Source organism: Lissotriton helveticus, chromosome 5_1 (assembly GCF_964261635.1).
Source record: "Lissotriton helveticus chromosome 5_1, aLisHel1.1, whole genome shotgun sequence".
NCBI classification, from domain to species: Eukaryota; Metazoa; Chordata; class Amphibia; order Caudata; family Salamandridae; genus Lissotriton; species Lissotriton helveticus.
In genome coordinates this window covers 1,437,715,506-1,437,733,124 of record NC_136065.1, presented here as the reverse complement: position 1 = coordinate 1,437,733,124, position 17,619 = coordinate 1,437,715,506, and positions in this window count along the sequence as shown.

The following is a 17,619-nucleotide window of genomic DNA, read 5'->3' as shown; positions in this document are numbered from 1 at the left end:
GGATGCCATCGCTCCATGTGGCGAATCATTGTATGATTGCCAAAGCTGTATTTCTTGTTGGGGTTGCCACGAGAAAGTATATTTTTGCAAATCAAACAAGACACCTGGGGTGCGTTGACCTTCTTTTGTCCAGGTGGAATTTTAAAGAATTGCCATATGTAGTGCTCTTTAATATGGCTCTGCCTTGGTGTTTCTGGCAGGAACTGCCTTACTTGCTCTTCCTCCTCCTCCTCCTCTTCGTCCTCATTATCTTCCTCTCTACCAAAGTCCAGTGTTGGTGGTGGTCCTTTTGGTGGTGGTGGTGGTGGTGGTTGCTGAGAAGCACCAGCTGCAGCTATTACAGAAGCCATTGTGAAAAATAGGTCTTGCTCTCTGGAAATAGAAAGTAAGAATGAGGTAAAAAGAAGGAGGGGTTTTCATCATTTGAGAAAAAAAAATAGTTCTAAACCAATGAAAAGTGTTATTTTTAGGTCACATGACCAAGCCTAACAACATTATGAAACCAAAAGTGAAATGAACCAATGAAAAGTGTTATTAACAAGTCACATGACCTCTCACGCTTATGTTACGCGCTGCGGAACGCGCCCCGGATAGCTTCCGGGTTGCTGCGCTTCGCGCCTTGGTCCGCGCCCCGGAGCACTTCCGGGTGCGCTAACGCGGTACGTCATAAGACGCATTACGCGGTAACGCGATACGTCGCGCTTTCGCGACGCGACGCGGATCGCTTCCGGGGAGCTGCGTTTCGCGCCTCGGTCCGCGCCCCGGAGCACTTCCGGGTGCGCTAAGGCGGCGCGTCATAAGACGCATTACACGACAACGTGATACGTCACGCTTCCGCGACGCGTCACGATAATGATTTCTAACGTGGCAGTTGCGCAAACGGACCGTTTACCGGTTCGCGGACCGGGTCGCGGCATCAAATTGAGCTAACGGGAAGCTTCCCGGTTCGCGGACCGGGAGCGAAACAAAAAAAATATTTAAAAAAAATTATTAATAAACATATAAAATATATTTTTGGATTTAAAGAAGAATACATTTTACAGCTATAGATATTAGCTTTTAAAAAACCAATGAAATTCACTGAAAAAACCATAGGTTATAGACCATATATAGTTAGGAATTAGCATTTACAAAACCTTGAAAATTCACTGAAAAAACCATAGGTTATACACCATATATAGTTAGGAATTAGCATTTAAAAAACCTTATTTTACTCACACAAAACCATTGAAATTCCATATATAGTTAGTTGTACTAACTATATATCGCGCACCCGCAATCCACTGCTGATCATGTCACATATTACATCATTCATGACATGGTCCGTGACATCACTGATGACATCACTGATGACATCTCAAATGACATCACTGATGACATCACTGATGACATCTCAAATGACATCACTGATGACATCACTGATGACATCTCAATTGACATCACTGATGACATCACTGATGACATCTCATTTGACATTACTGATCACATCACTGATGACATCATTCATGTGATAATACGATGAACCTCTTCAGACTCTAATATAACCTTAGATACACTCAGTGTAAACACAGACTCGCAGATTGTCACTCATCCATGAAGTTACACACACACCTAGTCAGTCATGCAAACAATCAATCACACCTCCATTTCCTTAACTATACAGTTAAACACACCTTACTTATTCAAACATATACTAAAACATATTTACTCACTTATACAATCCTGGATACAAGTTCACAATGATCCATACAGCCACTCACACATTCACTGGCTCTTATGCACAGTTATTTATATATGTCAACTCTCACATGTACTGTATTTTACATATGTACTTACTTTGGCATGTAGCACTGAGATATCTATTCACTCACCAATACAGTCATGCACACAGTCAACCGCCCATACAGCTGTTTCCACATGCACTTTTGAACCCATACATCTATGCAGAGAGTCATACACCTCCCAGCCACCCATACACACTCTCAGTCTCCCATACAAATACTTGGGCAACCAATCAATAACCCATATAGTTAATCATATAGCTACTGATCAACACATGCAGCAGTTTACAGAACAACAGACATAATGATGCACAAATTAAGACAGTTTAGTCACTAACCCATGCACTCAGTGAGACACATTTAATCACTCACTCATACAGTCAGTCATGCACCTACTAAATCCTTTGTTCAGACACTTCTACATCCACTCATTCTTCAATATGTAAGACATATTTTAACTTTACAGAAACATACAGTCACTGGATGTTGTCATCAGTGATGTCATCAGTGATGTCATTTGAGATGTCATCAGTGATGTCATCAGTGATGTCATTTGAGATGTCATCAGTGATGTCATCAGTGATGTCACTGACCATGTCATGAATGATGTAATATGTGACATGATCAGCAGTGGATTGCGGGTGCGCGATATATAGTTAGTACAACTAACTATATATGGAATTTCAATGGTTTTGTGTGAGTAAAATAAGGTTTTTTAAATGCTAATTCCTAACTATATATGGTGTATAACCTATGGTTTTTTCAGTGAATTTTCAAGGTTTTGTAAATGCTAATTCCTAACTATATATGGTCTATAACCTATGGTTTTTTCAGTGAATATATATATATATATATATATATAATTTTTTGTCCTCATTCGCCTCAGGTTCACCTTCCACAGAATTATTTTATCAATTCTGCCTTTATGTGGGAAGGAGAGGGCATACTCGAAATTTAGCATGGAGGTATATGTCGGCAGAAGGACGTGCCTTTTGCTTATTTGGTGTAAATCTGGTCAGTAGTTTCTGAGAAATGTAAGTTTAAAATTATATTGCTATGTCTGGCCACGGATATTTCGCTGTGGTTTCACGATGAATCGCAAATGCACACACCAACGGGAAAGCTCTGATTGGCTGGAAAAAAACTAAACAGAAAGTTGCGTCCACTATTTTATCTATTGGAATTGGTTCCCAGGGCTGAAAATGTGTGTGAAAGCCCACATAAGGTGTCAGGGTAGAGATACTTAGACCCCATGGTTGAGAAATCGAGGCGTTAGTGGCACAAGTTATGATTCCAAAGTTGATTTTTCTAATCACGCACGATATTCGCAATGTCGATGCGACCCCTGAGTACTGATGCGGGGACATCACGAATATTAATGTTGTCTCAAATGTTACGTAGAGAGTACTATTGTAGTAAACCTGTTATGCATATAGTAGTTATGTACTCATTTAAATACTGAGGAAATACTTTTGCAACTAATACAATCACGCCAGCAATACACTTACTTTCATCCAATCTCTCAAGATTTAACAATGAAGTCATGAAATCACTTAGATACAAGTCATGCACTCATGTAATCAGCCAGACTTTATAGATGCACTCATTGAATTATCCAGGCACTACCCATGTACTTATCTAAAAACCCAGGCAATACATACAAAATTGCATAGGTAGCAGCCAATTAGTCATGCAATCACTGAAACACTAGTGATGCACTCATGCAATGTGCAAGGTGCTATGCATGTAATTAAACAATCATGTTTGCACTTTCCGTGCACTCTATACATCATCTATATCCTATCTGTGCACTCCTGCTATCATCCAGACACTCGTTTCATCATCCAACCAGTATCTATGCATGCATTTAATTATTGAGCCATTACTCATGCACTCATCCAAACACCCAGATAGTAGTGATGTACTTGTGTAAACATGCAGGCAGTAACTGTGCAGATATGGAATGACCCTTGGAGTTCAGAATTGCTCAGGGAATAATCTAGGTGGTATGTGAATCAAGTAGGTACCATGTATGCACCAATTCAATCATCCAGGGAGTATTCATATATTCAGCCACAAAAACATGTATTTCAAGTTTTACTGAAGAATATGCAGTCTATTAGAACCATCTGGTGAATTATGTGTGCAAGATGTGGCATACTCTTTGGATGTAGTTGGAAGAATTAGTGAGTTATATGCTTTGATAGACATTAACGTGCAGGTTGTTATATGCACCATTTACCGAGACACTGTATGTTCTTGTACACTTGGCGCTAAATTTAGAAGAAAGTAATGCAGTGTGGAGCTGCAAGTATTTGACTGTGCCATGCTACATTAGTCTCAAAGCACAGGGATCTATCATAGTTACAACAATATGATGGATTCCTATGCTCTCCCCTGTGCTGGCGCAGAACTGCCTGCCATGCTCCAATGGAGACACCTTACACCATGGTGCAAGGGTGCCAGTGTAGTGGGGATGATTGTTTTTGTGCAGGAAGGGACACCTTCCTGAACAAAAGCCAAAATGAGAGGCATTTTCCTCTTTGTATGTGTGCTGCAAATAAGAAAAAATGAGGAGAAAGAAAAGTATATCTCCTCATTGCATCGCCCTATATCTTCCCTGGGGAGGTGCAGGGCCCTGATGCATGCCAGGTTTACAAACTGTTGTACATTTGGGTATGTGGCAGATACCATGGGTGTTGCTTTGGAACACCCACAGCAACACCCATGGCATGCTTCCTTCACGCAAAGTGCTGCCTGAAAAGCTCATGTATTTATAAGGCAATGAAAAGATTTGCAGAGAGGCTTTGTAAATATGGAGCAGCACATTACAGCTCCGCTATGTCAAAAAAGACACTGTGGAAAATGCATGGGACTTGTAAATATGCCTTCTTGCCTTGATGTACATTTCACAATTTACTGCAGAAGGGATACACTGTTCTTTCACCATGTATGTGTGAAAAGCGAGAAGTGAGATATGCTGTAGCTATGTTGTACAAGAGGGCGCTAAAATGTTAAAAGGTAACTAATAAATGTAGGTTAGTGTTTTGCACTGGGTTTGTTGTATTGAAGTAAGTGCATGTAGTAATATTTCTTGGTACATTTGTAGATTTAAAACTGAAACATAACATGAAAACTGTTGTTGTATTATGTGTGATTCACTAGTAAAGTAGTTAGTAGATTGGTTAGGGTAAAAAATATATTATTTTTTTATGCACAACAATATCTACATAACTATACACAGTTGCAATGCCTTCTAAAGCGCGAACGAAAAAACAATTACAGTAAATTTGCAGAAATGAGTTACAAAAGGGGCAAAATGCAGAAAAAGTGGTGAAAGAAAAAAGAGCTACTGGTGAGACATTTCTTAAAAGTATATGTGCACATTTCCTGAAGATTAGAAAATAAAGAAAATTATATTATGCCTATGAGAAATAATACAAGTGGACAAACTGTGCATTGCAAGAAGAGAAAAGATTATAAAAGACATGGACGCATGTTAATCTGGAAACAGAAGCAGTTTAAGGTAATCAGAGCCAGAATATTTGGTAGTTGAGTTGTAACAGATCTTCAAAGAACTATGAAAAATTATAGAAGGAGAAGAGACAGACTGAAACAGAATGACTGAGTTGACAGAGTAGCTGATAATGCCTTTGCTTTCAAGAGGAAGAATGAAGACTCTTCACAAAGTAGTGTTATGCATTAAGAGACAAAACCAGAAGAAAAGATTAGTGAATAGAAGTGACTTTTGTACAGTTTTTAGTGGAGAATGGATGCACACTACTAGTACAGAGCCTTTTTTAATAAAGATTCGTTTATGCTGTTGATGAAAGCAGATTTTGTTATGAAATAAAGAACGACAGGTCCTATAGCAAAAGAGGCAATGGTAGCTAGAAATGTAGATGTTCTTGCAAAAGAGGTACAAGGGAGGTGTAGTCAGGCCTCTGTATACAAATAGAATTGTAGTAGTATTTGTAGTATGAGACAGCAAACCATTGCTAGATTAAGGAAATTCCTACGTACATTTCCAAGGCAAAATTTAAAACACAAAATAAGTACTTTGTAAGGTTTAGATCATTGCAAGCTGAGAAAGCATACAAATTTGCAGGGACACTCACAAAAGTGTGACAAAACACCTTTCCTCATTTTTTGATGTTCGCTGTACACCACTCAACAATGCAACCTTTAGTTAGGAGGCTGTATTATGTGAAATCTCATGCTTTATATTTAGGAGAAATTAATAGGGCACTTTTGCATGGAACTGTGGGAGAGGTAGAAAAGTTTTTTTTCTTTTTAACTCTTTTTTATTTTGTAAAAGTCAAACAGTGCAGTTGTGGCGATCAAAACAAATACATACATCAGATTTCATAAGCAATAGGCAACAAAAAATAAATGCAACAAAGTTAGGAGTGAAATAGGGTAGTGAAACAACAAAGAAAAACGAGGAATACAAAGATTATTTTATGAGAAAAAGAAAGGAACATCAAGAAAAAGAAAAGGAAATAAGAGCAGAAACATTTCATCGAACTATGGCATATTGAAAATACACAGCTTATATATAGTAGGCGCAGAAACTATTTTAACCATCGCTCCACCGGGGCCCAGATCTTACAGACTCGCTTCGGCCTACACACACCCTTTAATGTAAATACTGAGGACTCCACATTATAGATCGCTAACAACCTAGCTCTCCAGTTAATAAATGCAGGTGTTTCAGGACTTAGCTATTGCAAGGTAATACAAAGCCGGATCATGGACATGGCTATGAACAAAAATGCAGAGATATACCACAAATTTCTAACTGTCACTGACCCTTCGACACCCATTATTACCATCTCTGAAGACAGTGAGCATAGAATATTGAGTGTAAGATTAATGAATCGCTCAACATCGGACAGGAAATCACGCAGGCTCGGGCAAGAATAAAACATATTAATAGCATCCGCTACATACAATCCACATCTTGCACAATGATCGCCCTTTCTACAACCCCATTTCACTATTTTTGCATGCGTATAATATAGATCATACACTGACATGTAGCTTTGGGTTTGAAGACTACCAGAAACCAGAACCTCGCTGGCTAGCTCCAATGCAGGCCTCAAATCAGCCCCAGTCTTGCCAAATTTACCATCCCACTTAACATTTTGCCCCTCAAGGTCGTCCAGAAAGCTAGACATTAAGTATTGGTACACTGTCCCTATTCTGGCCTTTTTTTTAACCAACTCAGAAATCACTAGCTTATCTAACATGGAGTGGGATTCGCTAAGGCATTTGAAAATAAAGCTTCTAAGCTGTAAATATTTGAAGAAATCATGCGTATACAACTGAAACTTATCCCTCAGGGACGAGTAAGATAGTATTTGCCCGGCCCCCACTAAGTCCCCAATTACATGAATACCAAATGCCTGCCATCTGAAAGTAGTCTGATCCTGGAAGATACGGAGAAGGAGTCTAGCGGCTTTAAATGGAGTATAAATTTTAACATTAGGAATAGACAGTTTTCGCCGAATCTTCTGTCATATTGAGAACATAGCAATGACCACCTTTAACCTGGTCTTCTTAAAGTAGCTCGGCTCCAAAACTTGCGTCAAGATACACTTAGAGGCTGTACCGAGACCGACCTCAAAGATAGTAGGTCTATTACATGGCTGAACCTCCGCCCTTTCCCCCAACAATGGCAATCCCAGAAACGGAACCATCACAGCCCAATAGTATAGTGAAAGATCACGTGGGAGACACATCCACTTAGCCGCTCTACGAGTCCGGCGATACCCCCAAAGAAACCTATAGCAAATCCTATCGGCCTTTGTCAAACTTTTTTGCAAGAGCTCTAGAGGGATTGTCCGAAACAGGTACAAGAACTTTGGGAGCACCAACATTTTAAGGACATTGCAGCGGCCATAAAGGGAAAGATGTAGGTGATTCAGCCATTCTAGCTTAGTATTTACGGCCTCCACCACCGGTAGAATGTTCAAGTCCGGAATAGTTCCTACTGCAGCCGTAATTTTGACTCCCAAATAAGTTGCTGCACTGACCACTGGGGCATCTGAGTATGACATATTGGGTGTTTGTACTACCTGGGTTTTTGCCATATTTAACTTGTCCCCCGATACTGATCCAAACTGTTTGGCAGACTCCTTAAGAGCCAAAAATGCGGAAGAAACATTTGATGTCAAGACAACAATGTCGTCCGCATAAGCCAATACGCGATACTCTGTACCTTTGATCCTTATGGGCGAGATGCCTAAATGTCCTTCTATTTTTCTCATATACGGATCAATGTACAGAGCAAAAAGCAAGGGTGAACAAGAGCACACTTGCCTAGTGCCTCTACTAATATTAAAATACCCTAGCTCCTGACCAGAAATACACAGCGCTGCTACTGGGGAGATATATAATGCCCGGAGTGCCTGGATAAACTCATTGCTGAAGCCCTGCCACCGGAGCACGGCCCACAAGAACCCCCAGGAGACCCTGTCAAATGCCTTCTCGGCGTCCAACAGCATCAACCCGAGGGGAGAAGTCATGACCTGGGCCCAGTCCAATAAGGCGATGGCACCTCGGACGTAATCCGCAGTGTTCCTACCCGGGATAAACCCATGTTGGCGCAAGGAAACCAATGGGACGATCACCTCTACCAACCTAGATGATAGAATTTTGGAATATATTTTGCTGTCGCTATTTATGAGGGAGATTCGTCGAAAGGATTATGGGCTCATATCGGACTTTCCTTTTTTTTTTAAACAAAACAATTGTAGTCTGCGCCATGAATCAGGGACAGTGCCTTTCTGAGCCGCCCTAAGAACAGTTAAAAGGTCTAGCCGGACCTCCCCAAGGAAGGTCATGTAAAATTCCAAGGGCAGGGCATCGGGTCCAGAGGTCTTCCCATTGGCTTAGGCTTTTACCGCTAGCTCAACCTCCTCCCATGAAATAGGGGCTGATAACCATTCCTTCTGCTCGTGAGAGATCTTAGAGGTTTCCAGCCCAAACAAAAAATCCTCTATCTCAGACTTCCACTGAGTGTTCCTGATGGCTTCAGTCTAGAGTACTGAATAAAACTTCTGAAACACATCAGTGACTCCCTCCTGAGTATCCAGGACCACCCCAGCTTCATCCTGAATTTTAATATTACGTCCCAGCCCATTTTTCGGTTGGAGCCTCTTAGCTAGTACTCTGCCAGAATTCTCTCCATATTCAAACAGGCGGGATTGACATGTTGGGGGGAGGGGGCACACGGCAACAGCAGAGGGGAGTACGGGAATGAGGGAGCGAGACCCTGCAAATGTTTGCAGTATTTTAATCACAGATTTCAAGCTATGATGGCTTTCATAATGGAGAAATCAGAACCTCCTATTGGTGAAGTGATTGATTTATTTTGCTGTAAAGCATACCAAGCCAGTGGTGCTCCCCATATTCACATGCTGTTGTGGGGAAAGGATGCCACAGTTGGAACAGACAGTGATGAGGCTGAGTTTTCTTTTAGTGAGTAGTATGTAACTTGCTCCATCCCAAAGGAGAGTAGTGACAACATTTAGTCAAGAAGTTCTACGATTCCAAAATCATAGATGTGGAAAATATTGTCTGCGAAGATACATAGTAAAAGGGAAATTTTATACACAATGTCGTTTTGGATTCCCACGACCTGTCATCTCACAAGAAAGAGTCAACAGTTACAAGGAATTCACTGAAATGCAAACAATCTACGAAGAAGAGATGCCTCAAATTGCATTAACCCTATGGTTCTGAAAATGTGGAATGCAAACATGGATGTGCAGTTTGTTTCAGACAACTCAATTGGTGTTGCTAAGTATGTTACATCTTATATAACAAAGTCAGAGAAAACTGAGATTAAAGAGATGTGAAAGGACATTTCAGCAGAAAAGAGTCTTAGGAAGAAATTGTACAGCTTTAGTTTGAGAATGCTTTCTCACAGAGAAATAGGCTCCAATGAATGTGTAGACGAGTTAAACTCAGATACTTTGTTTTCTAAATCTAGAGGAGTTCTATGGGTCAGTTGAGGGCTCGCTAAGACTCGTAACAGAATGCTGAATTATTTTCCTGAAATTCAATATCTTGCAGAATTCGAGCCACACAGTACAGAGGTTCTGAAGAGTAACATGCTGGATATGTACTATATGTCATTATCGGAAAGCATGTGTCTTTATGAAATACTTCAACATTATACTTTCAGAAGTAATGTTAATGAAACCATAGGTGAAGGAAAACTTGGTGTGGCTGGATACGAAGGATGTGTGGTGAGACATAAAAAAGGAAATTTAAGCCATGGCGAACTGCAAGGGAGTTACTTGGAGACTGACTGTTATGAAGACTCTTTCAATTCTGTGTAAGACAGCATTGAGTGTTCTGTGTTTCCAGTGTATCGTCAAATGTTGAGTGATCTGATTAAACAAAACAAAAAACAATTGTTGCTGAGATGGCAAGAAAGAGTTCTCAGAGCAGTAAAAATTCAGCACCTGGAAGTCAAGATCCTCTTGGACAGCCAATCATTGAAAGTGAAGTTGCAATAGCTGTGAATGACTTGGAAAATAAACTGCAGAAAGTAAGACAGGAAACTGTGGATTTAAAAATACTAATAGAGCAATTGAATGCAGATCAGAGGGAAGTTTTTGAAGATGTGAAATGTAAAGTAGAACATGTGTTTCTTCATTCAAATAGAAAGTGTGCATGTTCTACATATAAACCAGTTCTATTGTACATAAGTAGTCAAGCTGGAACTGGAAAAAGCTTCTTGATTAAAGTACTGACAAGTTACCTACAGCAGATAACAGATTCCAATTTGTTGTGTGAAGTCACTGCACCAACATGCTTTGCTGCTCATAATGTTAAAAGAGTTACCCTTCATCGATTGGTAATGCGGACTGTTGAACATGACAAAAAATTACAATACAACACATTATCTGGTGATCCTTGTCATGAAGTGGCAAGAGTATTAAGAAATTAAAGGTAATAATTATTGATGAAGTGAGCATGGTGTTTAACCTAATGCTAGCTTTCATACATTTAAGAAAGCAGCAAATATAAAAAACGGACTATGATGTACTTTTTGGAAAAAAAACCTTAATAGTCTTTGGAGACCTGTTATAAGTAACTCCCATAAAAGGATAACCTGTATTCAAGAAACGACTACATAATGAAACAGGCAAACATCCTTTACATCGCAGTGATTACACTACTATGCATTTAGAACGCAGCCATTACAACGCAAGCGTCACTTTGACTTGCGCTGGATGGTGCTATAACCTAAGGAATAGTAAGATTTACTATTCCAACACCCTCCCTACTGTACGTAGACTGGTGTTGGAATAGTAAATCTTACTACTCCTAAGTCCAGCGCCCTCTCTATTGCAAGTCGTTTTAACGACTTGCGTTGTAAAAACTGCAATGTTACATACTGCAATCATTTTGATTGCGTTGTAACATCACATATTCAATTAAACAAATATTCACTGGGAAGTATTTGAAATGTAAACATTTGGGAAAACTTTCAATAGAAAGAGTTAATCCAAAATATGCGCCAAACATCATATATGCATTATGCAGAGATACTAAAGGATATAGGAGTGAGAGTCCTCACAAAAGTGGGAAAGACAGTATTACAAACCCGCCTGATCAAAAATTTGTTCCCAAGTAATATTTCAGCTGCTGAAGTAATGTACAATGTTGTTAAGGACGAGAAGTCTATTCTTTGTTTGATGCCAACTCTTGAGGAGTGTAGTAAATTCAATGGAAAAAGAAGAGATTAGTGCAAATGATAAAATGGAACATCAAGGGTTTTCAGTGCTACTAACAGAAAAACTGCAATCGAAATTGATAGTTTAGAAATGTCTGTGTCAAAAACTGCAGGATTAGGCACACAGGTATGTATCTGTATGTGTAATCTTACGTCGACATTTAAATGTTGAAGAAGGGCTAGTGAATGGTGCAATGGGTAAAGTTAAGAAGTTTGTTAATTACCCAAACAGAAATGATGTGGAATACTTAGCCATAAAATGTGGTGATATTGCTGAAGTTAAGCAGATTGGTAGATGCATAGTACGTTTCCTACTTGTCAAAGACTTGTATTTCCAGCGAAAGCAGTTCCCAATGTCTTTGGCATATGCAGTAACTATTCATAAATCACAAGAATTAAGAGTAGATACAAGTCTTGTTCATATTGGTAGCAGTGTATTCACAGAAGAAATGTCATATTTAGCTTTGTCGAGAATTTGAAAATTGTCTGTTTTACTTCTGATTGATTTTGATGAGAAGAAAGTAAGTGCTGATGTGAGCTGTGCAATGGAGTATAATCAGTCAGAGCTCAATATGCAACTCATTTAGGCGGGTCAAAAGTCAAAAACAATATTGTCTCCAAAGCAGAAAATATTTAAACAGTCTATCACAGTTGAATAGAAAGATGAATAAAAAGAAAATCAACAAGGAAAAAAGATAAGAAAACTAGAGCAAAATGAGGAAATACAAGGCTATCCATTAAACGTTGCAGCCCCACTGGAGTCCTGGCCAGCAGAACCGCGTTGTCTGCAAACAAAAGTACAGGTGGAGGGTGCCCAGTCTCTTGGGGGGCATCAGCATGCACTACTTGTAAGGTCTCGTCTAGAAGACGGGGAGAAAAATAGAGTAACAGTGGTGTCACAATAGCCCTTGGAGGCCAAATGTATATCATCTTCAAGCAGAGTTGGCTTCTGTTGTGTTTGCCATACTAACCTCTGCTAATTGAGGAGCTTTTTGGATTTAACCATCTAATGAATGCGTGGTAATTACATTAATTGACAGCGACTGGGTCTGTGTTTGGGATGTAGATATCGGATGTTCCATGTGATCCCTGAGGGTAGCTTCATGTAAAGTGCCTGCAATCCCTGGATTAACTATATTAGCACTTATTCTCGTTATGTTATCCCTTGGTAAATTAGTTGTTGAAGTTGTGGATGTTGCTAATACCCTGTCAGCCCTGTCAGACCCCTCCTCAGTTTGACCCAGAGGCATGATAGAATAGTATGTCCTAATCTGTTTGACTTCAGTAGATAAAACTTCTAACTTCTCAAGAATTGATGCTCACAGGACTCCTAATCTAGTGGTAATCGCTGCCAGTAGTGAGGCCCATTGTAAGTCCGCCAAATTGCATGATGTAGTCCCTACCTCTTTGCTAGATGATGCCAGGGTCTCGAGTGCATTTGGTTTTCTGGGCCCTCCTGGCATAACAGGGGTCGTTTTGCACTTCCTTTTCCTTTTCGGAGTAGGGGGATTAAAGTGAGTGATGCTGTTACAGGGGGATTATATTGCCTCTTTGTTGCCAGAGGCAGCCAGACTATCAGTGGTTCTAAGGCTGTTATCTTCTCTGGTTGGGCTCTTAGTTTCTGGGGGTGTGGGTGTAGCTTCACTAAGTGACACAGTAATCCCGCTCCCAGGCCCTCCACCTATAGAGAGACGTCATTCAAGAATGTCTATCTCTTGGGAGATCACATTAATTGCAATCACCAGGAATGAACCATTAGTTGACCGGCCACTATCAGCTACTGGCGGGACATTACCTGCTTTGCGATTACCCATGGTTTCCTAAATACCAAAAACCTGTACCAAACTGTATAAAGTATAAGCGGGCCAGATATAGAGAATAATAACCATGGAGGTCAGGGAGAGTCTATATAAAAGGTCCAAAAGTTAGTTACACAGAGGTAGATTTGCCACACATATCCAGCAGGGAAGGACAACTTAATCACCACTATGATTTGATCCTGGGGCGAAGCTGCATACAGTATATTGGGGGCAGACAAGGAAACAGTACCTTCTATTGAATGGGAGGTCCAGAATGTCGGTTGGATGGGCCACCCCAGCCTGCTCTGGTCAGTGACGGGCAAGGACGGGCCCGCCCTTGCCCGGGCTTCACCAGGGCATGGCTCACACGCGTCCCATGCCGCGGGAGGCAGACTGCGCTTTTCAGTGCGGCGCGGGCAACCTGCTAAGCTTCTCCTCCTCCTCTTCTAACAGGTGTCCTCTGGGACACCTAGTACCCCCCACAGCTGCAGGCAAAGAGCAAAGGATTTCCTGCACCGGAAAAAAACAGGAAAAAAACTGTAAAACTTTTGTCTATGTTGAATTGAAGTTTTGGTTAAAAAAATATTGTATGTTGTTTTTTGGTTGCCTAATGTTCGAAATAAAATTTGACACCGAGTCCCCCAAACATCAGTAGGCAAAGAGCAAAGAATTACGTGCGCCAAAAAAAATGGAAAAAAGCAGTAAAACATTTCTCTATGTCTAATTAAAGTTTTGGTTAAAAAAATATTGTATTTTGTTTTTTGGATGCCTAATGTTCGAAATAAAATTCTAATATATTTTTGTCCTTTTATAATTTCTTCACCGTGGTTGGATGTTGAGATATATTACGTTTGTCAAATCACTAATCTAGTAATGGATTCATTTAGTTGACACTCATGTGATCATCCTATCTCCCATGCACAACAGTTGCACTAGTCCAATAACCAAGCCACATTGTAAGCAGTCATCCAATCACTCAGGTACTGCACTTGAAGACATCTAATCTCCCATCCACTACTCAGGCACTCATCCAATCAGCCAGGTGCTGCCCATATACTCTGCAAACACCCAGAAACAAGGGGGCTTTTTTATGAGCCTCTGAGTCACTTTTGCACTACCGGTGCATCACTTTTTGTGACTCACCAGTGGTGTAAAAAATGCGCCATGTTGCCCCATATTTACGAAGTAATGCATCTAGGTAGAGGCGTCACTGCATAAACCCCTGCGCTACATTATACCTGCACCAGGTATAATGTATGCAGGGTGGGCGTACCCCCGCAAGAAAGGGTCTTAGAAGTGGTGCAGCAAAATCTATGAGATTTCGCTGTGCCACTTCTGGGAGGCCAATGTGCCAAAACCTTACACCTGCCTCATGGCAGGCGTGAGGGTGACGCAGGCCCTTTCACATGCTGGAGTTGCGTCAGGCTTCTGACACAACCCCAGCAATGAGCCACTTTTTGTGCTGACAGATATGTCAGTTATACTGACGTAGCTGCCCTTCCTTGCGACATGATGTGTCATATTGTAAATATGACTCATCATTGGTGTCGCAAGGAGGGCGCACCGAGAAGTGGCGCATCGCTGCTTTCACGCAACGATGCACCACTTCTTGTAAATGAGTCCCTATGTATGCACTCATCCATTAACTGAGGCACTGCCCATGCACTCATCCTGTCACCCCGGCACTACTCATGGACTCATCCAATTACCCAGGCAGTACACATGTACTCATGCAATTACAATTACCCAGGCACTATACATGCACTCACCCAATCAGGCAGACAGTATCCATGCATTCATCCAATCACCCAGACCCTATCTGCGTACTCACTCAATCACCAACCCACTACCCTTCCACTCATCCAATGGCCCAGGGTTTACCCTTGCACTCATCCAATCACCCAGGTGCTGCTCTTGCAGACATTTGCTCACTTATGCAATACTCATCCACTCATACATTCAACCAGGCACTACCCATGCACTTATCCAATTACCCAAGCAGAACCCATGCACTCATCCATTCACTCAGGCACTAGCTGCACACTCACAGAATCTCCGACACCCTATCCATGCACTCATCCATCACCCAGACACTACCCTCGTACTCATCCATTCACTGAGGCACTACCCATGCACCCATCAATTCACCCAGGCACTACCCATGCACTAAATTCATTCACCCAGCCATTATTCAGGCACTTAATTCTTCACTCAGGCACTACCCTTGCACTCATCCATTCACTGGGGCCCTACCCATGTACTAATTCACTCACCCATCAATTATTCAGGCACTTATCTATTCAGGCATGTATCCATTCACCCAGACACCCTGCTCCTTATCCATTCACCCTGCCCCTACCCTTACAAAAATGCATTTACTCAGGCACTACCCATGCACTCATGAATTCACTGAGGCACTACTCATGCACTCATCTGATCACCCAGGCACTATCCATGTACTCACCCCAATCATGAAGGTACTATACATTAATCTACCAAATCACCCAGGCACTATCTATGCACTCACCCCATAACCCAGCCACTGCCATTTCACGTATACAATTACCAAGGCACTATCTTGCACTCAGTCAATCATAACATGTACTAATCCATTCACTGACATACTAACCGTGCACACATCGAATCACCCAGGCAATAAACTTCTACTCATCCATTTACCCGGCAGTACCCGTGTACTCATCTATTCACCCAGCCACTATGCATGCCTTCATCCAAACACCAAGGCACTACCCAGACATTATTCATGCTCTCATCCATTCAGGCAGTACTGATGCACTCACCCAATTAACCAAGCACTATCCATGCACTTACCAATCACACAGACAATATCCATGCATTCACCCAATCACCCAGACCCTATCTGTGTACTCACTCAATTTTCAACCCACTGCCCTTCCACTCATCCAATGATAAAGAGTCTACCATTGCACGTATCCAATAACCCAGGTGCTAGTCTTCCAGACATCTAATCAACTATGTGCTACTCAGGCACTCATACAATCAACCTGGCACTACCCATGCGCATATTCAATTACCCAAGTAGTACTCATTCACTCATCCATTCATTAAGGTACTATCCATGCACTCACAAAATCTCCAATACTCTATCCATGCACTCATCTAGTCACCCAGACACTAACCTAGCACTCATCCATTCACCAAGGTACTGCCCTTCCATTCATCCATTCACTGACGCACTACCCATGCATTAATCCAATCACACAGGCACTATCCATGTACTCACACAATCATGTAGGCACTTGGCATTAATCCACCAAATCACCCAGTCACTATCTATGCACTCACCCCATCACCCAGCCCCTGCCCTTGCACTACTACAATTACCAAGGCACTATCTTGCACTCATCCAATCACTCAAGCGTTACCCTTCCAGTCATTCATTTACTCAGATACTGCTATTGCATTTATCCATTCACTTGAGCACTACCCATGTACTCATCCATTCACTGACGTACTAACCATGCACACATTCAAACACCCAGGCACTACCCTCTTTCGCATCTATTCACTCAGGCAGTATAGTGAATTCATATCTTCAGTCAGCCACTATCCAAGACTCATCAATCACTAAAAGCAAACACAAAGAGATGATGGCCAGAGCGCTAAAACTTTTCAGACACTCACCCCAGTCACAGATCTGGGTTGAATCCATCATCATTCTTTAGCTCACTCCACCACCTCAATTCAGACCCAGCTATATGCAAATCAGTCTTGACCCTGTGCCTCATGGGAACAGTCCAACCCGAACTGCCAAGCCAGGTCTTCCCCAAACTGGAAACAAGCATCCTGGGACCGGTTTCTGGGTAACACCGTTCATCAGCCAGGCTATCTTGAATCCAGTGGCAAAGTGAGCAAGGGACCCACGTCTGGGCATACCCTGCCAACATAGTGCGAATAAAGAAAACACAAGGAGATGATGGACGAAGCGTTCAAACTTTTCAGATACTCTTCCCAGTCGCAGAACTGGGTTGAATCCATCATCATTCTTTAGCTCACTTCATCACCTCAGTTCAGACCAAGCTATATGCAAATACGTCTTGACCCTGTGCCTCATAGGAACAGTCCAGTCCGAACTGCCAAGGCAGGTCTTCCTTGAACCGTAAATAAGCATCCTGGGTGTCGAGATCTGCACTAACCTGGAACTAGGCCCAATCCACAGGAACAAAGAGGAGTTCGCCACACTCCCCAAAGGTTGCTCCTAAAATGAGGATAAAATAACTCTCATGTATGATCACTCTTTCAA